The sequence below is a fragment of the Lathyrus oleraceus genome, chromosome 6 (assembly GCF_024323335.1).
Source record: "Lathyrus oleraceus cultivar Zhongwan6 chromosome 6, CAAS_Psat_ZW6_1.0, whole genome shotgun sequence".
NCBI classification, from domain to species: Eukaryota; Viridiplantae; Streptophyta; class Magnoliopsida; order Fabales; family Fabaceae; genus Lathyrus; species Lathyrus oleraceus.
The window spans coordinates 367772975-367800277 of NC_066584.1; positions in this window are offsets into that span (position 1 = coordinate 367772975).

Genomic DNA, 27303 nt, shown 5'->3' on the forward strand with positions numbered 1-27303 from the left:
TTGTTTCCTTGACACTAAAAGTGTGGCCATGGCGGTCGAATTCCGTAACCCGATGGCTGCTGGCTTTGCCAGATTCCTGCCTCATAAACTTCATGCAGGCATCACTATATACCTGACTCGTCTGCAACACTTCATGCCAACGCCTGCCTCTTGTTACGAACAACGTTGCCATCCGAAAATAGGTCGCACTCACCAATGCGGTTACCGGGAGGTTACGTATGCCCTTAAAGACGCCATTCATTGATTCCACCAGATTTGTTGTCATGTGGCCCCACCTCACCCCATCGTCGTATGATCTAGTCCACTTCGCTCTGTCGATATTATCGATCCACCTCCCTGCATTAGAATTTGCCAACACTATTTCCCGGCGGTAGTATTGGAATCCAGGTTGGTTTAATGCATACCCCGCGTTTATTAAATGTTGCTTCAAGAAGTTATCCTTGAACTCCCGCATAAAATTTTGAGCAATATGCCTAATGCAGTAGACATGGGTAGACGGGGGGTCATGCCAACCATTTGCTGGATTATTGTATGCACTGTCTATAGAAGCGTGCCTATCAGAAATAACACAGATGCCAGCTTGTGGAGTCACGTGCGTTCGGAGATTCTTAAGGAAGAAACTCCAAGCAGCAGCCGTTTCTCCTTCTACCAATGCAAAGGCTATTGGGAAAATATTAGAATTTCCATCTTGTGCGACCGCCATCAGTAACGATCCTTTGTATTTCCCATACAGCCAAGTTCCATCGACTTGAACAAGTGGTTTGCAGAATGTAAAACCGATGATGCAGGGACGGAATGCCCAGAAAAGTCTATGGAATATTCCATTACCTTCTAGACGAGTTCCGTCAGGGGATTGTGCCGGCAAGGTCTCCATTATAGAAACCGTCCCAGGTGAATACAATCGTAGTGCAGCCAGGTAGCGTGGTAGTTGTTTGTATGACTCCTCCCAGTTACCGTATACCAGTTCAATTGCCTTGGTTTTCGCTAACCAAGCCTTTCTGTATGACGGTGTATATTTGAAAACAGCCACGCAATGGGAGATAATTGTTTTGACCTTCAGTGACGGGTCAGCCTCAACTAGAGGTAATATGGAATGGCAGATCATATCATGGCTAAGTTTGCGATGATCCTGTGCCATGTTGGTGTTGACGCAAATGTGAGCTTGAGAAATGGACCCTATCACCCACGCATTATGTTTCTTCTTGTACGATGCCATCAACCTATACCCACACTCCGGATTTTTGCATACAATAACGTATCTTTCCGGATTTGATTTGATAACATCGTAGTCAACACAGTTTTTCAAGTGCCAGTTCTTTATTGCTAACAGACACTCTTCCTTGGTCCGAAATTGGTCACCCTTCTTTAAGTCCTCATCAGACCTCATATATGGGTTGTAGAACATATCTGATGAGGGCTCATCCTCGCCCAAGTTAAGTGTTGTGAAGTGCGCAGGCGGTGAGTAGCGTTGCGCTATAGGTATTTGAACTTGGTCTTCGTCTTCAGAATCACGGTTCACCAAGTCATCAACCACGTCTTCAGCATCATCAACCACATCGTCTTCAACGTGGTGCTCAACATCTTGTTCGTCATCAATCACAGGATCAATAACCTGTGACTGAATATTCTGAGTTGGTTGAAATTGTTCCAACACAATGTACAACACTATGTATTCGTAACCAGAATACTCATGGTTACGAAACATGTATTTTGTCTCCATGTCATTTTGAATCAATGACTTACGAAACTTCACAGAGTTGTTTTCTGAAAAAAAAGGTTGTTGATAAAAAATTTGGGACACGGGTTGTCTTAGTTTGGACTCAATCTTTTTCTTCAGATAAGAGAAGTCAGCTTCTCTATTTAGACAAAAACGAGTGCATTCGGTGTTTCTAAATAGGAAGCCAGACATATCACATTCATAAGTCTCACCATTGACGTGAGCTTTGATTTTGTATTGTGATGAAGATGCCATGTTTTGTGAAGGTTTTGTGAAGATATTGTGATGGTTTTGTGAAGATATTGTGAAGGTTTCGTGAAGATTTCTGTGAAGATATTGTGAATACCTTTGTGAAAATGTGTGTGAATATTTATACTGCAAGATTCCGACACATCTTTGCATGCATGTCTTCAACCAAGCCTTCCCCAAGAGCAACGCATGCAAAACTTGGACACGTGTAAAGCATGCAAGAACTTGCAGGCAACGTGGAGCTGCATGCATGTAATAATTTTGCCACGTCTACTGCCTATCCATCAAATGTATTCTCCACATAGTCTGAACTTAGTCTCAGCTTTAGCTTTGCTTCCACCAAAAACTTAAACTTCTTGAACTTCCAATACTGAATATCACACTTCCAATACTAAACTACCTCTTTTTTCCATTATGTGTTCAAACAACCTGATTAATTATTTAAATATAATTCCCACGCATGCCTGATTATTTTAAACAACCTCTTTTATTCAATTTTATTTAAGCTTAATTATTTATTTTAAACAACCTGATTATTTATTTTAAATAATATTCTCACGCATGCCTTCCACGTGTCACACCTTTGCATCATCAGATTCCACCAAGTCTTCCCCAAGACAAGACAACTCCCACCTAGTCTGCACCAATGCATGCCAACACTACCACCTAGTCTGCACCTATTCTGCAAGATTCTCACGCATGCCTTCCACGTGTCACACCTTTGCATCATCAGATTCCACCAAGTCTTCCCCAAGACAAGACAACTCCCACCTAGTCTGCACCAATGCATGCCAACACTACCACCTAGTCTGCACCTATTCTGCAAGATTCTCACGCATGCCTTCCACGTGTCACACCTTTGCATCATCAGATTCCACCAAGTCTTCCCCAAGACAAGACAACTCCCACCTAGTCTGCACCAATGCATGCCAACACTACCACCTAGTCTGCACCTATTCTGCAAGATTCCCACGCATGCCTTCCACTTGTCATATTTTTGCATCATCAGATTCCACCAAGTCTTCCCCAAGACAAGACAACTCCCACCTAGTCTGCACCAATGCATGCCAACACTACCACCTAGTCTGCACCTATTCTGCAAGATTCCCACGCATGCCTTCCACTTGTCACATTTTTGCATCATCAGATTCCACCAAGTCTTCCCCAAGACAAGACAACTCCCACCTAGTCTGCACCAATGCATGCCAACACTACCACCTAGTCTGCACCTATTCTGCAAGATTCCCACGCATGCCTTCCACTTGTCACATTTTTACATCATCAGATTCCACCAAGTCTTCCCCAAGACAAGACAACTCCCACCTAGTCTGCACCAATGCATGCCAACACTACCACCTAGTCTGCACCTATTCTGCAAGATTCCCACGCATGCCTTCCACTTGTCACATTTTTGCATATTCAGTCTACTTGAAAACGAGTATAAATAGAGGGTCATTCTTGCAAGTTTTCATCAACCACTCACACTTTTATTCAGAGAACTCCGGCGAAACTTCTCATCCACCAAGCTTCGTTCTACATTGCAGTCATGTCTCTTCTTACCATGGGCCAAGAACACAGAGGCACTAGGGCAAACATTGCCTCATTCGTAAGTTTTTCTTGAACATTGCCTCTTTCGTATGTTTGTAATTAGTTTTTTAAAAGTCCAATCTAATGATTGTTTATATTGTTTGTTTTTAAAGGATCCCAAGAAATTTCGTCAACGTTCACACCCAATGCCTTATCCAGACCCATGGTGCGTACCTTACATAGAGCGTGCAGGTTTCGGTCATGTTATGCATGTCGTAAATGCCACAATTGATGTCAAATTCATTTTGGCTCTGTGTGAACGTTGGAGACCTGAGACACACACTTTTCACCTACCAACTGGTGAATGTACCGTCACATTAGAGGACGTGTACATGCTTTTGGGTCTTAGAATAGATGGTAAGCCTGTGACCGGAAATGTTCAACAGCCTAACCAAATATGTGTTCAAATGTTGGGGGTAGATCTGGTCGAGGGTGAGGGGTCTGCCAAAGCAAGGGGTCAGGGTATTAAATTATCTAGCCTACAATTGTACCACGACTCCATAACTTTGACTCAGGAATCCTCCGAACAAGAAAAAGTCATAAAAACCCGGGTTTACTTTATGCTATTGTTTGGGAACTTGCTATTTCCCGAAGGGACGGGAAATAGCATAAACTTTATGTACTTGAGTTTGCTCGGGGACATTGATAGAATAAGCACATATAGTTGGGGTTCTGCAGTATTAGCATTCCTATATAGCTCTTTGTGTAAAAATGCACAAAATGAGCACTGTACATTTTCTGGATGTGCTTTTTTGCTCCAAGCATGGGGGTGGTGGAGATTGCCGAGGCTAGCCCCAGAAAATCCTAACGACTACTCCTTCCCATACACAACTAGGTAAATTTATGATGTTATTTCATTTTGTATATTTATTCTATAAATATTTGTAAATAATATTATTTATCTTTTTTTGTTTAGGTTCATTACAACCGGACTGGATTACAGTCTTACCCCCAAAAATAAAATTATATTTTATCGTCAACTCTTGGATCGTCTACGAGCACAAGATGTATTACCACTAAATCACTCAGCTTCTAACTGATTTATTAATATCATGCATTCTCGATAAATAACATATTTACTTTTTTCTTTGCAGTTTATTTGGAGGCCATATTTGGGATTGGAACATCAACCCAACCCCGAAGATGCAGCTGTTTGGACAGCAAAAACGGCCATAATGCGGTTCACCACTGTGGAGATGCACCAAAGTGACCGTGTCAAGCTTCAATTCGGAATGCATCAAGAAATCCCAGGCCCCCCAATGTCTATGGAACCTTGGCATCTAAAAAAAGTCAGCCACCAGTGGTATGCCCAAAATTGGAAGGAATTTGCTAAGGAGTTTCGTAAAATGTGGAAAGACCGTGCCCACTATGTACTACAATTTCCGGTGGCGCCCAACCAAATGAAGCCGACAAGGGAATATGTGGATTGGTATAGAGCAAATACAAATCCAGAAATGATTGTGTCTGACCCGTTCTATTTGGACGATCCCCGGATGCAACAGCCATATTTCCAACAACAACAACCACCACAGTATTCCCAACAACAACAACCACCACCTTATTACCAACAACAACCACCACCACCATTTTACCAACAACAACCACCACCACCTTATTACCAACAACAACCACCACCACCATATTACCAACAACAACCACCACAACACATGTCCACCCCCCAACCAAATCAACAATACATACCACAAACTCAACCCCAATACCATGAAGACTACCAACAACAAACTCAACATTCCCACCACCATCAACAGTCTCAACACCTACCACAATATCAATCCCCCCACTTCCACCAATCCCAACACTTCCATCACGACAATGTCCCGAGCTCTTCCAGTCCTCCACCTAGCCCCGACACGGGTATACAAGAGGACTACCAACAGGACTACTACACACCACAACAAACATTGTACTTTGGCCAACCCGATTCAACCCTAAACTACCAAAGACCACAATTCGAGGGCGCACCCAGCAGTAGTCAGTTTGTCCCACCGAGACAAAGCTTTGAGGGCGCAGAGGGGACCCGTCTTTCCTACAGCACTGAAGGGACTTCGACCCAACCACAACGGCAAACGGCAAGGGGACGCGTTAGGGCAAGGGGTGGTAATAGGGAAGCACCACCACCACGTGAACCGTCTAGGCGAGTAATTAGACCTCCCCCGTGCGGATCGTACCAGGGACCGCATCATATGTGATTAATCATATCTTTGTAATATTTGTCTTGTCTATTATTATAATAAAATATTTTCTGTTTATTATCTTTATATCTTTATCTTTATCTTTAAAGATATTGTCTATCATATCCTTATATATATATATATATAATATATATATATATATATATAATATATATATATATAAATAGATATATATATATATATATAATATATATAATATATATAATATATAATATATTAATTTACATGTGTATAAATATTTATTTACACGTATATAAATAAATTTTTTTTCCAAAAATTACAAATAATATTAATTACTTATAAATTAAATTAATATATATATATATATATAAATTAATATATATATATATATATATATATATATATATATATATATATATATATTATATATCTTGTAAATAATTTTATTTATATATATATGTGTTAATATAAATTAATATAATTAATAAAAAATATAAATTTATAAATTAAAAAAAATTAAAAAAAAATATAACATATAAAAAAAAATAAAAAAAAAAATGGAATGGGTGTAGGCGCCACTCCTAGTGGCGACTTGCCCTACCCATTAAGGGTAGGCGCCAACTAGGGTGGCGCCTAGGTGTAAATTTTGGCCAAAAATGGCCATTTGTGTAATTATTTTGAAAATTGGTGTATTTTTGAATTTTTTTTTAAATTTTTGGATATTTTAAAAAAAAATTCATAGAAAAAAGAGTTAGCCTAAGTCGTCGAAACCCTATCGAACATTCTCATGCCACTCTCATCTCTTCGCTATTGATGGTCGCCGTTCACCTTTCTCGTCACAGTTCCACGTATATCTTTGACAATCTCGCATCTTCAATCTCACATTTTCAATTTCCTTCGTTATTTTCAATAAGCTTTACGAATTTCTTTGAATTTCTATGAATCTCTTTGTTGTTGACAGCTTGTATTATTACACCTCATTATTTGTGTTATGTTCTTGTTGATTGTGTTATAGTGGAAACATATTTTTCATGGTGGATGGGGTCAGTTCACAAGGGAGCTTGCTTTATGCCAACCTTCGAAATGGTATGGATTTAGATAACTCTACTGCAGTTTGATAGTTTTTGGTAAGTATTTGAATTGTATTATCTTTTTAATGTTTATAATGTTTGAAATGAAGTTTGAACTCAAGACAAATTTCTCAGAGTGATCTCTCATCTTATTGATGAAACTGTAGCACATGGTAATTTCCATTTTAAAAAAATGTTGATGAACCACAAATGAAGTGGCATGCATATATTATTAAGATTATTGTATCAATTGTTGTTCTTATTTAGGTGCTTTGCATAGCTAAGTGTTGATTAACCATATATTACTGTGATTTGATACAATTTTAAATGTTTTGGACCTAATTATTTCTCCAAATCAGCATTAGATTTGACTACAATTTTAAATGTTTTGGACCTAATTATTTCTCCCAATCAGCATTAGATTTGACTGATTGTAGTTAATGTGTTTGTCAGCTATGTTACTAGAGTATAATATCATAATCAGGCTTCAGTCTTAATCAAGATCTATGTTTTTAGGGATTAATATCTTACGACCTTGTCAATCTTCATCTATGTTTTTAGGCTTCGATCTTCATCAACATCTTCCTATAACTGCACCATCACCTCTATGATTACTTTGGTTAGAAGATTGCCTCTGATTTGACGAACTATCTTCTTGATGGTTTCTTCTTCCTTTACCTCCATTCAATTTTCATTTTTCTTTCTTTTCTTTAGTCGACTGAGCCTAAAAAGTCACGTCAGTCTTCGACTTGCTTGCATTTCTTTCATTCATTCTTTATTCGTGAAATTCAAGTATCTCTTGAAGCTCTTCTTTTGTCATACTTGATAAATCATTCGACTCTTCTATGGATACTACTATATGATCAAACTTTGGATGTAATGACCTCAAAATCTTTGACACTAAAGATTTTGATGTCAACACTTCTTCACACGTTTTAATTTGAATCAATAGTCTTGTCACCCTAGTGAAGAAATCAGTCACATTTTCATTGTCTTCCATCTGAAGCAATTCATACATTCTTTTGTGAGTTTGTAACCTCACCTCCTTCACTTTCTTAGCGCCTCCAAATGATTTCTCCAGGATGTCTCAGGCTTCCTTTATTGAATCTACATCCCCAACTTTCTCAAAGTAGTTTGAATCAACACATTGATGGGTTAAAAAGATAGCCTTATAATCTTTATTCTTAAAATCTTTGTGTGCAACCTTCTATTCATCCGTAGAATTCTCTTCAATTGATGTTACTTCATTCTTCACAAGACCCTAAAGATCTTAATAACAGAAAATAACTTTCATCTGCTTACACCAGTTCTCATAATTCTTACCATTCAAGATTGAAAGATTTTCTAAAAAATACTCGTTTGGATGATTCATCTTGATTCAATGTGTCCCAAAGATCACATAGTCAGTGCTCTAGATACCAGATGTTGGTAAAAATCCAATCTTGAAGTTAACCGAATCAATCATGATGAACTGTAATCAATCTTCTTAATTGATCACGTCTCTTATTCTTCACCCTTTACTCAGGTGAAGAAACCACTCATTGGTTGCAAGATGATTCTACGCTGCACAGAGAATTGAAAGAAGAAAATGAGACAATTGAGAAATAAGAGAAAAGAGAAATTCTAGAGGAAGAAGAAGAATATATTGTTGTGCAAACTGCACTCTAAGTGTTTGCTACAATATGTGTTAATCACAACTGTGATTTCTAAAACTACACAAAGCTCTTACGAAACTTGTTATTCTTACATAATACAAATGAAATAGAGATCCTCTCTATTAATATATATGAGATTACTTGCACTCTAAGTAATCACAAAATAACTAACTCAACTAAAACTAAGATAAGTCAGTTTATTTCACTATGTCAACTCCTTTGGCATCTACATGCTTCAACAAGTTGTATTTATACGGACTTTGTTCGACACAAACTACATTTTTGCATGCTATTTTGACTTCGACACAAACTCTATAGTAATTTTTTTTCATTTCAGTTTTTTTAACTCAACTTTTTTTTTAATTCAGTAAAAATAAACAAATTCTCTTCCTACAAAATCATCCTTTCATATTATACCTTTGCAGTTTTCCAAAACGAAAATGCCACTTTAAGAAATTATAAATTTTAGTTCTTAAAAAAAACCTTAGTTGACATTAGATGGCATTAGATGGTTAAACTCATACAAAATCCTCATTAGATGACATTAGATGATTAAGCTCATACAAAATCTTCATTAGATGGCATTAGATACATAAAAAAACCAACCTATTTATTTAAATGTTACATTAGTGTCTTCTTCTTACTTTCGCTTCTTTTCTAAGGTTTTCTAGGTAGTGAATTTTTTATATCTCTATCATTCCAAATCTTGTCATTGTTGTATTCGATCAAAGTACTACCTCTTCATTTTTCCCTTTTTGTGTTGATAGTTTTATTTAGAATAGAAATTCCACATACCATTCATTGCAAGGTAAAGAGGGATATCTCTTAAGTGTAGGTGAATCATGAGACGTTGAGCATAACCTCTACTTTTTCCTCTAAGGGTGGTTTAGATTGAGCCTAAATGGGACCCAATATGATTGGGGAATGCTTATTTTTTAGGAAGATAAGAGGGTGTGGAATAATTATGATATGGTGTGTCATCTCTCTTCATGAGTGTTTGTTCTCTTTAAAATGTTCTCGTCACCCCTTCAATAAGTTCAAGGTTAACATTCTTAATCACATGTTGATCTTCTCTTTGCAACAATGCCTGGTGAGATGGGTTTACATTAAAGTATTCCAATGCTAGTAAGAATACAAGGGGAGTTTTCCAACCTTGACACTCTTTTTCCATCTCTTCAAGGTTTAACATAGTACGACTGCTTAGCCAAAGGGACGGGGCTTGATATCTTTTCGCCAATGCGCCAGGATGTTTTGGGTCTACTCTAATATCGTGAAGCACTTCAAGGAGCGATTATTCCTGGTCATCCATATCAACAAAAAATGTGATGCTAAAGCTTTCTCCATAGACCTTGTGTTTCCCTACCAATGTAAGATATATTTGCTAAGGTACAACATCAAAGCCTCTTCTTGGAAGAGTCTTGATCTTATGTTTACAAGATGAAGGATTTGACTTAGGAGGGCATTTTCTTAAAGAGGAAGTTGTTGTCTTTCTACGAGGCTCTAGGTTATTTATGACTTCTTGGCAAGTGTATCGATAGTGTCACAGTAATAAAAATATATTGATTCTACATTGACTTCTATTTAATAAAACAGTGGTTGTACAAGTATAAAAAGTAACAATAAGGGGGTTGCGTTTTGATGCGAAAAATAAAAGTTGTTTTGAAATAATACAAACGCAATCATATTTTGTATAGAACCCTTATTTCTCCCATGTTGATGTCTAATGCATTACATTAATGATAAAGTCGTTATTTTTCCACGGTGAATTAACACAACCATTATACCAAATCCATTGGTGTATAGCTCACTAATTCCTACTTGGGGTCTATTATCCCTATTCAACCAGCATAAGTGAAATTAGGTGATGCAATGAAACATTAACTCAAACGCCATTACTCGGGGTCTCCCATCCATATTCAACCAGCGTAAGTACAACAATTTCCCTAGTTCTAACACATAGATTAATGACCAGTATTCCCTATGTGCCCAAGATTTGATTAAAAAAGTATTTCATCAAAAGTGTTGGAGTAAGCCCTAATAGACAATCAATATTGGTTGTATATGCTTTTGTATCATGACCTAGATATATATTGTTTGTTAATATATATACTTATTAGGCATTGTATTTATTGTATTACTTCTATATGGTATAATGGAGTCCTTAGAATAATTAGTCTGTTTAATGATACATTAAATGTGACTTAATCGTGAGACTTCATTAAACATAAGGACGTTATTCTTAGGGTATTCATAGTCAAACTTTACTATCAAATATGACAACAATAATGCATAGAGACTATTATGTGAGTAGACTGATGACTGTATCTCACAAGTCATGGATATGAGATATCAAGTTTTCACGTAGGTATAAATATTAGGAGTAATATTTGTACTGGATTAACCCACCATGAGAATACTACATAGTTTATTATGTAAGTGTCATAAGTTATTCTCATAGTGATAGTGATGTATACCACCCTTCAACCTGAAACCACTATAGACCTAGATGTGGAGTCGAATACTTTATTGTCAATCAAACATTGTCCGTAATAAGATGATCATAAAGATGGTTTATGAGTACTTTATAAATCATGATGAGGGACAAAATATTATTTAATAAATTAACACAAATATAGTTTATTTGATTAAATATGATTTAATTAAATAAATGAGAATTAACAGTTAATTAAATTAAATGTGATTTAATTTAATTGATATTTAATTAAAAGAGTTTAGTTCAATATAATAATATTTTATTTAATTATTTTTTTTTAATTAAATAAGTTGGACTTATTTTGGAAAAGCCCAAAATAAGAGCACCCGAATTTTAGTAGCTCTTTATAAATAGAAGATCTCTTTCCCTTCCCAATCTCAATTTTCAATTTTCTCAGAACAAGAGATGACTAGCATCATGTTCCATTTTGTACTCGCGTGGACTTCGTACAGACGATGGTATTTTCCATGTTTGTGATCAAAATTAAATCACAGTTCAAGAGGTAATTCAGAATCCTTATGTTGTGTAATTTAAATGTTAAGGTATAATTTTAATTATCATACGCTAAATTTGTTAAGGTATAATCCATATAAACAATTGGTTATGTGCAAATTTGTTTGCCTATTTAAATTTATAGGTTTTATATAATTAATAATAATAATAACAATAATGCTAATAATAATAATAATTTAATATTATTATAAATAATAATAAAATAATAAATAGTTATTATTTAATACTAAATATTGACATCAAGTGTTTGTATAATTTGGATGTTCGTTGTTGATTATGCTTCGGAATCCGACATTTGTATGGTGAAGCTGCGATACTTCGATTATTCATAAGTGATACAAATATAATTGATAAATTTATATATGATATAAATATTTCTAATGCGAAGTTAGTGTATTTGATACATTATTATGTTTAGTCCATTAAATTATTGTAATGATTATTATACATTTGAATGATCAATGTGTATTTTGCTTTGGAATCTGAAATTTGTATGGTGAAGCAATGACATTTCGATAAATCATATTGAATAATTGATCATTACATTTTGATGGTATGAACGTTTATGCATTAGGGTTTTTGACGGCGCAAGAGTTGTGTCTTTCGTGTTCACAAAAAAAAAATCAAGTGTTGATGCGTCAATATTTAGAAATTGATAATATATTATTATTTATTATTAAATTATATATTATTAAATAGTTTTTTATACGATTATGACCTTAGAATTTTGGTGTTTATTTATTTAAATACGACATGCGTTTCGTGATTTATTTTATCTAAATACGGTCTGCGCATCGTGCCATTTAATTATTATATTTATGCATTTAAATATTGTAACTACTCAAGGGTTGAGGGGAAGAGAACACCAAAGGATGACACCGGTGGAGAAGTTTGAGAAACTTGTTTGTGGGTCAAAGAATTGTAATAAATTAGTTTGTTTAATTCTTGTATTTTAGGTTATCATAATGGTATTATCAAATTGAGTATTATTTTAAGTATGTGATGCATGATATGTATGTTTGCATGCGCGTGTATGAGATACACAAATATGTGAGACCAAACTTAAGAAGAAAAAAATCCCTCAATTAAATATTAAGTTAATTATTTTTCAAAATTTAGCACTCATCAAGACTAGTATCAAATAATGTAGGTTTCACCTAACGGGAGGTGGATGTTTTATATTAGTAAGATGCGGTGGGAAAAATGTAATATCCAACTGCTAAATTTTTGGGTTTGACTTAAATAAACTAATTATAATAGGATTATATATGTTTAGAAGTAAGAAATGGGAATGATCTATATGATGTATTAGAATAAGGAGTTATTCACTCAACTGATAAAATTCGAGAGTTGTATTGGATACAATTGAAAAGAGTTCCTACCTAAATAACAAAGTGCATACACGGAATTAAAACAAAGCGAAACATGGATCTCAACCCGATAGAAATTTTTTCAACATGATTTTTTGAATCAAATGTTGAGGGTCATTTGGTTTGAGTAAAAATAGTCGGAGCATTTTAATAAAAGTCCTTATTAAAATGATTTAATTCGATACAACATTTTTACACGTTTTGTAGTTAGAATTTATTTTGCATTTTATTTTATATTTTACTGTGAAATGTCTTTATGAAGGATGTAAGGGTCAGAAAGGAGTTTCTGAGTTGGTACAGAAATTGAGAAATATTCTCAAGCATGAGAAAAATCGTATGTTCTCAAGCAACAAATTCCTAACAATCGAATATAATTAGATTAGAAGAACGATGTTTATGAGAAGGTTTAAGTCGAATGTCTAGATATAACATATCTCATAATTATAGTGGTCACGGAAAATGATATGATCATTAACCTCGAGAATTTTCTTTTAAAACAAGAAATACAAGATATGAGAAATGTAAAAATTTCCAAGGTCTTTTCTATACAAGTTAGGAATCCGAATGGATCTAAAATAGTTTTGAGATTTAAAATTTGGATTTCTTATAGACCAAATAGTTAGTCACAAGTTCTATTTGAGATTGTCTCGTATAGGTAGATTAAATTCATTATGAATGTATTTTAAACATATCTACCACATCTTGTTGAAAGGAAAAGAAAATAGTTTGTGATGCTAAATAGATGAATTATAAAATGAATGTGATTCATTTTATATTCCTTTGAATTTTGGAAAAAATACGGTTCTAAAGGAAGACAATGATTTCATGTGTTGAAAGAAACAAATCGTTAATGATTATCAAAAGAGTAAAAGTAGAAGAAAGAAGTAAGACTTTTTCTTCTTATATTTAGTTATAGAAAGTTAAATTTTCTACTTCTACATCATGGGTATGAGATATTATATATTTATCTCACATTTATAAGAATGTGAAGAGTCTATAAAGAAGTATGATATTGATTATAATTTGAGTCATCTTACGTCTAGAATGGAACAACGAGTTTTCATTGACTATAAGAGCTTATGGTTAGACTTAGATTAGAGCTTTAGAATGAAGTCAAATGATTGTTATTAAGTTTCATTTAGTAAAATAAACATTAATTTTAAGTCTTGTTTTGACAAGATGAGGAATGCATGTTTTGATAATGGACAAATATTGTTATGATTATCCAAAAGAGTGGTTTCAATACTAAATCAAGTAGTTAATTTGAGTTTTATGATCTTGATAAGCTCATCTATAACAAATGTAGGATGAATCGAATAAGATTTGAACCTTGTGTATATCAATGACATTAATGTTTAATCTAAATAAGTGAGAGATGCATTTTCAAAGCCTATGAAAATAAATTATTTGATTCATTTGGTTTTAAATCATTTGATAGATGCAAGTCTTAATTTTGGAAGATATATCTAATTTCTCAAATCATCGACTAAAGTGAAAGGACATATGATATATCTTGATTATATAAATGTGTGATGTATATGAATCTCTAAACATATTTGCTAGATGAATTTTTTTTCTCTTACTTCATTTTTACTGACAAACTCAGTAGTTATGGTTTTGTGTATGTGACACGAGCTAGAAATATTTTGAGAAGAGTTGAAGAATGAAGTAGAAGGAAACAAGTTGAAAAAATATTAAGACCATACAAATTGTTCGTTGTGGTAAATACATATATAAAAAATATAATGACCATTGAAATCGTATCATGTTTGACATTGTTCGATCTAATACTGCTCAATTATATCTTTGTGACTCTTTTTTTATAAATTATTTTATATACAATTATTCATATCCATAACCAATTTCATTCAAAGTAGTCGTAGAGACACCATATTTGATATGGAGGTAAGAGTATCCAGTTTGTCTTTATGATCATTTAGGTTGTAAGGTTTATTAAGTAAACTTGATTACAATGTAGATGAAGATATATTTATGGATGTATCATAATGAAAATTGGGGACACATATTGTATAATACTTTATAGGACAAAATTATTTTATCAATAGAACTGGAGTACTCATTTAGAGATATTATGTATCTAAAGGAGCCAGTGGGAGTGATATAGAACTTGAAGAAATTTAAGCACTGGAAAATACATATCTTTATGAGAATGGAACATGAACCAATTCAACAAGGGAGTTGTTATTGTAGCATTGATTCATGTAGCATGAGATTTTTAGAAGATCATAAATGATCTCGATTCTAAAAGGTGTATAAGTTGTCTAAATCCATTTATGGATTAGATAAATCCCTTTTGAGTTAAATCCTTTTATTAATGAAGTTTTATGAAAACTTGGATTAATAAATGTCAAGTTTAAATCTTGTGCACATAAAAGGTTAGTGGGAGTATTTGCATTAATCTAGTTTAGTATGTAGGTGACATACTAATCATCAAAACAAAATCCATACAACGCCAATGTAGGACATGGTTAAGGAAATGGTTTTGATGAAATGCTTAGACGAGGTTTCCTAAAAGGTTAGGAATCAGAAACTATAGAGATAGATGGTTGATGAGTCTCAATCCTAGCACAAGTACATATTCCAACAAAGTGTTGAGCCACCTAATATGCATAATATTGCATGTGGGGCATGATGTTTTATTTAATGGACAATGTCTTACCTCATTGGATGAGAAAAATGACATCATGATATGTACTACACTAGTTGCACCATATATTATGAGCATAAACAATAAATACCATATTGATTGAAGTGTTCATCACTAAATCACTATCAAGAAGGTCTATGGATATCTTAAAAGGACTTGATGTTCCTTTTCTTGAGAATAGATGGGAATAATCATTGTAAATGGTAATATTCATATTACAATATAAATTAAATGTTATGCTTGGATGACAATTGTATAAGTTGAAAAAGGCTTCATACAATTGTCGTTTCTAGTGCAAAGGTCAAATATATGATTCAGATCACTTTTATAATTCTTGGGAAGAAAGTTGTGTTTATTGTATTTAAAATCCTATTGATCTCATTCACGAAGATAATGAGTTAATCTTGAAAGTTCATAAAACTAGATCTCACTAGCGATCCATGTATATATATTTTGACACTTCAATTTATTTCGAAAGAAGATCGAAAGTTGAAATTGGAAGAGGTGTATATTACCAACATAGGAAAGAGTTCCTTATACCCTAATAAAGTATCATGCTTAGATAATGCTTGACGCACACAATGGGCAAATAGATGTTAAGTTAATATCTGCTTGCCTCTAGTGCTAGTGGGAGATTGTTGGAGTAAGCCCTAATAGCCAATCAGTATTTGATGTATATGATTTTGTATCATGACTTTGATATATATTGTTTGTTAATATATATTCTTATTAGGAATTGTATTTATTGTGTTACTTGTATATGACATAACGGGGTCCTTAGAATAATTAGTCAGCTTAATGATACAATAAGTGTGACTTAATCGTGAGACTTCATTAAACATAAGGATGTTATTCTTAAAATATCCATAGTAAAATTTTACTGTCAAATAGGACAATAGTAATGCATTGAGACTATTATGTGATTAGACTGATGAATGTATCTCACAAGTCATGGGTATGAGATATCAAGTCTTCACGTAGGTATAAATATTATGAGTAATATTTATACTAGATTGATCCATCATGAGAAAACTACATAGTTTGTTATGTAAGTGTAATAAGTTATTTTCAGAGTGATAGTGATGTATACCACCCTTCGACCTAAACAACTATGAACCCTAAATATGGAGTCGAGTACTTTATTGTCAATCAAACATTGTCCGTAATAGGATGACCATAAAGATGGTTTACGAGTACTTTACAAATCATGTCGAGGGGCATGAATGACCTAGATGGGAATTTCCCCTTCTACATATACGGGAGTAATATCCGTGGGCCTCTTGATAAAGTATGACTGTAAAATGCATGGTCGTGCTCAAATAAGTCGATATGAGATATTGGGCTTATTTTTTGTTATCAAGTATACTCAGAGATCAAGGAATACAATATTGAACTATACAAGGGTGACACATTCTATGCCTTGTGTTAAATATAGATATAAAGGCAAAAGGGTAATCATATATATGATCATTATCATAGAAAGATTATGTCAGATCACACGATACTCTCGTTACTTGGGTAACAGTGATGTGTTGCTAGATACCGCTCACTGCTTATAACATTAAATATATGATTCAATAGTATTGTCAACGTAAAGAGAACCTACAAGGTCACACGCATAGAGTACTGACAATGAAACAGATGATTAAATTAAATAAGATTTAATTTAATAAGATGTTAATTATATTATTTAATAAATTAACACAAATATAATTTATTTGATTAAATATGATTTAATTAAATAAATGAGAATTGATAGTTAATTTAATTAAATATGATTTAATTTAATTAATATTTATTTAAAAGAGTTTAGTTAAATATAATAATATTTTATTTAATTAAAATATTTTTAATTAAATTAGATTTGACTTATTTTAGAAAAACCCAGAATAAGAGCACCAGGGTTTTAGTAGCTCTCTATAAATAGAGGAGCTTTTTCCTTACAAATATAAGAGCATCAGGGTTTTAGTAGAGATGATGTTATTTTCCAGGTTCGTGATCAAAGTTAAAGCATGCTTCAAGAGGTAATTCAGAATCCTTATGTTGTGTTTCATATGTGATTAATGGTTTAGTCAAGATCCGTTCATCGGGTTTGTTCCACTAAGAGGTTAAAATTTTGAAAAATCCCTCTTAAATCCTAACAAAAAGTATTAAGCCAAAGAGGCAATTGAATAGAAATATAATTCCAATGATTCATGCAATGACAAATTAAACACATGTTCCAACAAGTTTAAAATAAGTTCATCAAACAAAACCTAACTTAGAGATGTTTAGCTACTCATAACGATACAATAAAATACCAAATGATAAGATGGAGATTGCATTTGAAAATCCTTAAAAAACTAGCCTCCAATGGCTTCCAATGCTCTCAAAATCGTCCTATTGGTGCTCTTTACCGTCACTTTCAGTCCAAAATCGTAGAACCCTTGAAAAGATGCCAAAAGCTTCCTTTTATAGTTGTCAAATCAGTCTAGAACGCGTCAGAATAGGCCCAAAAAAGGACCTATCACGTGTGACAGCTTTCAACGCATGTGAGATGCTGACAAAACTTCCTTATCACGCGCACAATGTTACGCGTGATTATTCTAGTAGATGCACATTTTTTGCTTCTTTTTTCATCAGATTTTCACTAAATCCTTGTTTCTTCATACTTGGTTATTTTTTCATCTTTCTTTGGTCTTTATTCTTCATTTTTCTTCTCTTTGACTTATTTTGATCTGGTTCTTCGACCGAAAATATGCAATGACAAAGTGTCATCACAAGCCCAAACTTGAACCGTTGCTTATCCTTAAATAACTTGCCTACACTGCCAATTCCAAACAGAAAACAAGTTACTAAATAACAATTGAACATCACCATATGAATTTTTCTTTACCTGATTATCATTCTAGCTTCCCACTTCAATCTGGGAAATTCAGAAAACATCCTCAATCTTTGACAAGTACTCAACCTGGATCTCATCTCACCATTACTCACTCAATTAATAGTGCAATATCTCAATCAACATGCAAAATACTTTATACTTAGTTTTATCATGTTCTAATAGAATTCTTCAAAGTATCAAAAAACACACATATGAGGACTTTTTCGGTTGTATCTTGGCTTATGTTCATGTAGGACATTTTTGGGAAAATAACTTTAAACCTTTGGAGCTAGGTGTCTAGTTCTCCTTTTGTTATCATACCACTATTTTCATTATTAATGGTACTAGAGATATTGTTATTATGGTCCTCAATGTTCATTTTGCATTCTTTTTCTTTTCTTTTTTTTTGAAGAAGTTATTTGTTATTTTTTTAACTCCTTATTTTCTCAAAATTTTGAATTTTGACCGTTTTTTCTCTGGTACCCCAACCCCAAACTTAAACTTTGCTCACTTCCAAGAGCAACCTCAAACTTATTCTTTTTCATACAATTTTATAACTAAACATTTCTATCTAATTCCAAAGAAAGTATGGAAAGATAAAATCTTTCAAGTCATATGGCTAATAAATAAGGCCAAGTCACCGAAAAGAGGGTTAATCTCAAAGTGGTTAGCAAGGGATGTAACCTATTACTACATGGTGACTAAAAAGGCTCAGAGTTTAAAGCAAACAATTTCCTCAATATGTGTAAATCAAACTAGACAAATTGAATCAGAAATAGTTCAAACCTAATAAAGCAATAATGCATGTATACACTCAACGAAAGGAATAACATCTAATGGAATTTATTTGGCTCAAACATTACTATTTGAGGTATCTGAATGTTGAGTAGGATTCTCTTTATTCCTTTGTCTACCTTTTCTTTCAAGCTATAAGTCACTTTCCTAATGATCAAGTTTCCTCTGGTGGTGCTTTTGGTTCATTTGTTCAATGCTATAATTGCAATGTTTTGTAGATCTGAAAGAAACAAAATATGAAACTCATTGATAAAGACAAACATTATTGAATTGATACAATGGGGAAAAAGTACTTATAAGTTCTATTACTCTTTGTTAGGCATACATTTGAAACTAAAAAGAACTCCTAGAAATAAATAAAAAAACTAGCTACATGTCTTTTCATACGTTATCATTGCAAAAAAGATCATGCATGTCATTCATAGTGTTGCTGAAATCATCATTTTGCCGGGTCCATTCCACTCTCATGTGCTCTCTTCTCCTTGCTTGCTCTTGATCTTGATTTGTGAAATAATTCTCCAGCTCTTCGGCGGTTACAAAGCGTGCTTTTAAGCATTGACCAGGCATGTGGTCTTCTTGTTGATTGTATAAGCCTCTGAATACAGGAGCGAATATCGGGGGTTCAACATATAAAGTGGGTGAAACTTATTATCCACCTTGTAACCCCCACTACATGAGCTTCCATTCTTCTCAGAAACTCGGATGCCTGTTTATTTCCTTGCACTTGCACTGGCTGCTGTTGCACCTGAGGTTGGTAGAATTCTTCTTCATTCCCAGCTAGGTTATCCTCTTGATCATGTTGAAATGCTTCACCTGGGTGATTATGTTTCGACATCCTAATTGTTGAAGCATTGATAGGTGCTTTTGGACCTATCATCTTGTCATCAGGGTAGATGGGTACTCCGTCTCTCTTGCATAATTCATTAATGACACAAAAAATATCCACAAGCTCGTTATGCAGCGTTAGCCATGTAATTAATATTTTCATAAATTAACTACCCCAAATCATTTGGTTATCCTCTTAAAAGAGATAAAATTACTAAACACCGCTTCATAATAAATTGTGATTGTTTAGACATGACTTCTAGAGACTGCACAAAAAATGAGGCCCAAGCTCCCGGAATTTGGAGAAATTCAGTGGTTTTAAGCCATAACGCTAAGCCACACTCAATCACCCATTTCGTCCATGATATATAGAAAGCCTCGAGTATTTCTTGGGCCATGGCTTTTTTTATCACCCTATTCTCATTTCTATAGGTTCTAAGAGCACAAACAGAAGTAGGTTGAAGATTAAAAAGAGAGTTAATAGCACTAGTAGAGTAATCAATATACTTACCTCGCACATAGGAAGTGTAAGTGTCCATATCGCTAAAAGTCGCATTTTCATAAAACTCAAGGCATATGGTTTTATTGGCTTCTTGAATTAAATTATTGAAACTTACCCAATATTGTTGTTGCAACATTTCCACCACTTCCCCAAAGCCTCTCGGGTCCTCGCATGCAAACATTTTCTCCCTCATAATGTGGTAGTCAACCAACTTTAGTTATTTTTCCGCATTAGCTTCCGAAAGAAACTTCAGATCAGGAAAAGTTTGAGAATTTGGTGTGGGGGTAGCTCGTGAAGATGAACCTCTTATAACTCTTCCTCTTTTTGAATCCATAATATGTGCAACAACTCAACAAAATAACACTACACAAAGAGAAATTAAGTGGATATTGGTGATCAGGAGGAGTTTGTGATGAAGAAATAGTAGGAAAAGAGTTATGAGGAAAATAGATTCAAAATCTCTATTTATAGGTCATGTTTACGTTATCATCGTGCATGTTATGCATCCATCGCACGCACGATGATAACTGTCTTTTAAACGTCTCTCAACCAATGTCTATATCATGTGTGTGATACCAATAGTTTAAATATTTCCCCAGCGTCTCTATCAAGTGTGTTATGCAGCTATCACGCGCACGATATAGCCCTATCACACGTGCGATGGCCTGCGTGATTTTTCAAGGGGCTTCCTCCTTTTCTTCCTCTCTTGTTCTCTTTTGTTTACTTTCCTTTTTCTCTTGCACCCGCTTTCCTTTCTTGTAAAATAACATACAAAATCTACATGATTTCATCAATAAAATTAAACTCTGAAAATTTTAAACACTTACTTACTGATGGGTTGCCTCCAATCTAGCGCTTCTTTACCGTCATTATTTTGACGGTCCATGCCTAAGGAATGTAAGTAGAAAGGGACACCCTCACACTGGATAAATTACATTTATTCTTTCCATTGTCAACCTTGCTACCTTTTTCTTCAATTTGGTAGCATGTTTCTAGATCATCTACATACGATGTCCATTCATACACATTAAACATCATTTTTCCTTGTTGAACTTCAAGTTAAGTTCGTCGCTTTCCACATATATTAATGTTTTCCCGGTTTCCAAGAATGGGCATTCAAGAATAACTGAACCACCTATGTCTCCCTTCATATCAACTACCATAAAATCTACAGGAAAAACTAGACTATCGACATGTACTAACATGTCTTGTAAGATACCATGAGGGTGAGTAACAGATAAATCAGCCAAGGTAAGAGTCATATTACTCAGTATGATCTCTCTGGAATTTAATTCTTTAGCCTTATTAAGGGGAATTACATTGATACTCGACCCTAAATCACACAAAGCGTGTGGGATCTTTACCCCTCCCATGGTGCAAGAGATGGTAAACTTACCTGGATCTTTCATCTTTGGTGGCATTGCTTAGGGCAATGTCGTATTGCATTTCTCAGTCATGTTTACCTTCTCTTTGTCTATATTCTTCTTTGTATCATTTAATAATTCCTTCATAAATTTAGCAAACTTGGTCATTAGCTCTTAAACTTCATGAAAAGAAATACTTACTTGGAGCTTGGTCAACATCTCTTTAAACTTAACAAACAACCCTGCATCATCTCCCTATAATGGTTTCTTCTTAATGATTGGATAAGGTGGTTTTATGTAATCGGGTAGCTCTAGGTTAGGGTCATTAAGAATTTGTTTCTTAGTCCTCCTCCAAGGGGAGTTTTGGTCTATTAATTTCTCAATGGTGTCCCCCTTCTCAGCTCGGTCACTCTGATTTTTACTCTCATCTTTCTCAGATTCTACTTCTTCGTCTTCAAGCAAGTTCTCTTCCACTATTTCATCCTCACCCATGTTGATGATTACTTCAAAACTTGTTTCTAAAGCCTTGCAAGTCTCATTTTTAGGATTAATGTTACCTGTAATTCCTCCACTAAAACTAGGTAAAACGACTATTTACCGAGATAGATGACCAATTTGCTTCTCTAATTTTTTTTATAGGTGCATCATGGTTCTTACTCATTGTTTCATGTTGTTTATTTACATGTTCAAAACTGCTCTAGGTGGCCTAGATAAGTTTTTATAGTGTCTCTCCAAGTGTGAAGGATTCCTTTGGAGCGGAGCTTATTGATTTTGTTGAACACCCTGATTAGCACTAGTATTCTGATTATTGTTCCATCTGAAATCTGGGTGATACTCCCATTCAGGATTGTAGGTGTTAGAATAAAGGTTATTTTTATGTAAATTTGGAAATTGAGCTTATACACTCGATCCTTCCAAAGAGAACCTTCCATTTGCATGACCCTCTCCATAAAAATCAAATCTCAATGCTTGTACCTAAATCACGTTAGCTTTACTCAAGCTTCTTTTAGCTAGATTTTTATTCAATAATTCACTTTTAATAAAAGTGAAGTATGAGTATCAATAGCTAACATTCCTTTTGGTGTGCCTACAATTTCAATTTTTACTAACCTTTTACTCTTTTAACTATATTCATTCAAGCACATATTTTCGATCATGTCTTTAACTTTTGGTTTAGTCATTGTTCTGATTGTGCCTTCCGCGAAAGCATCTAGAAGCATGTATGTTTAACTCTTGAGACCTTTGATAAAATTATGAATTTTCTCCATGTTTTTCATGTTATGATTTGGGAGCATGCTTAATAAAAGTTTAAACCTTTCCCATGAGTCATACAACAATTTAGTTTCGTGCTGCTCAAAATTTGCAATTTCGACTCTTCACTCAGCAAACTGCATGGTGGGGAAGAATATCTCCAAGAATTTGTCCTCCAACTCTTTCCATGTCTGTATAGTTCCATTTGGAAGGCAAAGCAGTCAACCATTGGCTCTTCCAATTAGCAAGAAACCAAACAACCTCAGCTTGACTTGGTCTTCCATGATCTCAGTTGGCCTGCACATCGAGGTTGTTTCGTAGAAGTGAGAAAATTGCTCCCACGGGTCTCTAATTGCATTCCCGTCAAACGGATTATCTCTCAAACCTGAAAGCACATAATTATTTATGTCAAAGTTAGCGGGGTTTGCTGGTACAAAGCTCTAAAAACACGTCCTTCTTCATTCCTTTTGTAGTAGTCGCCCATAGTGGGTGATGGTACGACTGCCATGGTAATTTTCTCTTCAGAGTCTGAAGAAATCAATAAATTTTCTTCGAATAAGGTCCTTGAGTTAGAGTATCTTCTATAACCGCTCTCTTGATGGTACGTGCAGGCCTTTCAATTGTTTGATCAAACATTGTCAATGTCGATCCTGAGTTGCACATACACAAACAAGAAATACCTCAGCAACAATGTAATTAAAATATTTACGAGAAAACAAAAACTAAATAAACCAACGTTGGACAAGCGTTGCCTTGTTAAAATTATCAACAGTCCCCGACAATGGTGCCAAAAACTTGATGACTTCTAGGCCAATGTATTGATAGTGTCACAGTAATAAAAAGATATTGATTCCAGAGGCACTGATATTTGACAAAATAATGTGCAAGTATAAATAGTAACAATTTGGGATGGGGGGTTGAGTTCGAATGAGAAAAATAAAAGTTGTTCTGGAATAATATGACAGCAATCAGGTTTTGTATAGAATCCTTTATTTCTCCATTGTTGATGTCTAATGCATTACATGAATGATAAAGTCGCTATATTTCCACGGTAAATTAACACAACCACTATACCTAATACCTTGGTGTATAGCTCACTAAATCCTACCTGGGGCTTCCTATCCCTATTCAACCAGCGTAAGTGAAATTAGGCGATGCAATAGAACGTTAATTCAAATGCCATTACTCGGTGTCTCATATTCCTATTCAACCAGTGTAAGTACAACAATTGCCCTAGTTCCAACATATAGACTAATGGTCAGTATTCCCTATGTGCCCAAGATAAGATTAAAAGAGTATCTCACATAAAAAGCATTAAGAAAAAGAGGCAATTGAATAAAAATATAACTCCAATGATTCATGTAATGACAAATTAAATGCATGTCCCAACAGGTTCAAAATAAGTTCATAAAAAAAACCTAACTTAGATATGTTTAGCTACTCATGAAGATACAATCAAATACCAATTTATAAGATGAAGATTGCATATGAAAATTGTAAGACCCCAATTTTGACCCTAAGATCCCTCATGTAATTTCATTATAAGCATTAGCATTGGGATCATACCTTGGCATCCTCCTTACCCCTCTTTCATTGGGTTTGTTTTGGGAGAGATCACCAAGCACTTTGTGATCATATCATACTTGTATTTTATCATTTCACTAACCAAAATACCAAAAATATGTCTTTGCACTTGTCTAACTCTTTTGTAGGAAGGGCATGATTCCATTGATTCATCAAGTTCACATCTAGGATTTGAGACCCTCATGAACAAAGAGCACAACCAAGAATTGATTCAAGATTGGTTATGAGCATCATATATGAGTCCCAATGTTCTCTACATGTTATATTGATCAAGTTTTATTCAAGAGTTTGAGGGTGATTTGCCTTGGAAACCCTAGTTTGACTAGGTATCTTGAGTAACTTCTCCAACAAGCTATCTCACCATTTGATCAAATTTCTCAAGGGATGCTTCAAAATTCATCATCTTATGCATATATGATCTACCATGAGCCAAGAAAGTCAAGAGAATTGGAAGTTAGCAAGTTAGTTGGTGGTGTTTGGCTAGATGGATTCATCTGATCAAAACTGGGTCTCCCTAGACCCTATCTCCTACAATTTTCACCATATGAAAATTATTCCCAGATAAAACTTACTCTAAATGACATTCCAAACAACTTCCATGTTGATACCTAGAGCTAGTTTTTCTTGGAAAATCATTTTCTATGTTGAAACATTATAGGTCATTTTGTCTAAACCCTAATTTGAAAGTCAACTTCCCAAGGCCATAACTTGCTCAATTTTTATGAGATGAAAGATTTCCAAGTTGCACAATCAAATTCAGTGTGTCTACTTCTACTTTGATGTTTGGAGTGGGAGCTAATTCAACTTTTTTGAGCATGTGATATGAGGTTACATTATAGGTCACTTTTGACCTATACCATTGATCAAATGATTTTTCCAAACTTCAAAAATGCATAACTATATCATTCCTAATCCAAATGACATGAAATTGGTGACAGTTTTGAAGGTATTTGAAAGAGCTACAACTTTGATGAAGACACTTTTTTCAGTTGAAGCTCATATAAAAAGTTAAGCAAGGTGGAATATTAAGACATATGGCTTGACACTTAGAAAAAATTTGATATGTCAAAAATTTCCAAACTTCCACCTAAAATTTCTCCAAGTTGCAAGCTCCAAATGGAAACGTCTTGAACATGAAAGTTGTTCCTCTTGATCTCACCTTTCCAAAGAGCTCAAATTCATTCATTTTGGACAAGGAATGCTTAGGCTGTGCATGGCATGAACATGGTGTCATCACTTGGCAAGGATCAAACTTCAAATCCAAATGTACACTTGCCTTGCAATCCAAGCTGAATTCAGACTATCTAACATTCATTTGTGGACTTATGTGTCGCAACTAGGCGAAAAAAAAAACAACCGGCGGGAAAAAGAAACAGAAGAGTCGCCACCATTCGTTATTTATCCCAAAGGAGGGAAAGGAAACGATCGAAGAAAACCTGAAGAGAAGGAAAAGACAAGGTCTCACAACCAAATCTTGGGTTCGGGAGTCGATTATGCGAAGGGAAGGTATTAGCACCCCTACGCATTCGTAGTACTCTACGGGATCCACTCTTGTTGTTCTAGTCTAAAGGGTGTAGGTATATCTAATGTATTATCTGCTAAAAGAGGTCAAAAGAAAATGACTCGCAAGGATGTCGCATCCACTGCCTACGTATCTCATCTGAGTATGAGAATCGGAGTCTTCGTAGCTCAGCTACCTATGGGCGAAAGAGAAGTGTGCTCGATAAGACATCGCGTCTTATGCCTACGTATCTCATTTGAAATGAGAATCAGAGCAAACCGTAGTTCGGCTAACTACGGGAACAAGGGTCTCGATTGCAACTAGGACAAGAGAAAGGGAAGGTCTCGATCGCAACGAGGGCGAGAGAAAAGAATCGCAACAAGGGCGAAAGCAAACAAGGATTAGTTGTTAGTCGTCAGTCAAACTCGGCAAGACATCGCGTCTCGTGCCTACGTATCTCATCTGAACATGAGAATCAGAGTTGTCGTAGTTCGACTAACTAGGGGTTAAGGATTGCCATCTGAACATGGACTTACAAAAGAGGACACCACCTGTGTCAAAGGAAAGTGGGCAATGTGCTCACGTCCTAGCAGTAGGTGTCACAGCTCGATGAATCGAGTCTTAGGCAGTTACCTCTTTGCAATAGAACGGATTGACATGCCATAAGATCGGAGACACACGGAAGGTCTAAAAGTAGGGAAGCTCTGCCCTAGAGTGGTCATGCAATGTGGACCTATGTGTTAGGATTTACAAAGGGGAACATCTACCTAATTTTAGCATGCAAAAGAATAAGGGAATTCTACCTATGTTATCATACAAGGGGTTCTACCTAATGGGTGCTACCTAAACGGAACAAGAGTCGACAGATGGGGCAAGGAGAGGAGCCACGGATAAGGGTAGATGGCGATGCCAGAAGCAATCGACTTACAGGTAGATGGCGATGCATGAAGCAATCGACTTACAAGAGAAATGGTGATGCCTAAGGCAATCGACTTACAAGAGGATAGATGAATACGTGCTGGTACTGTTAAGTTTTGAAAATGATTACTAGACGTTGGATCGAGCTTTAATCTTGTTTTGAAATGATTATCGGATGTTCGTTTTAATTCTTGTATTAACAG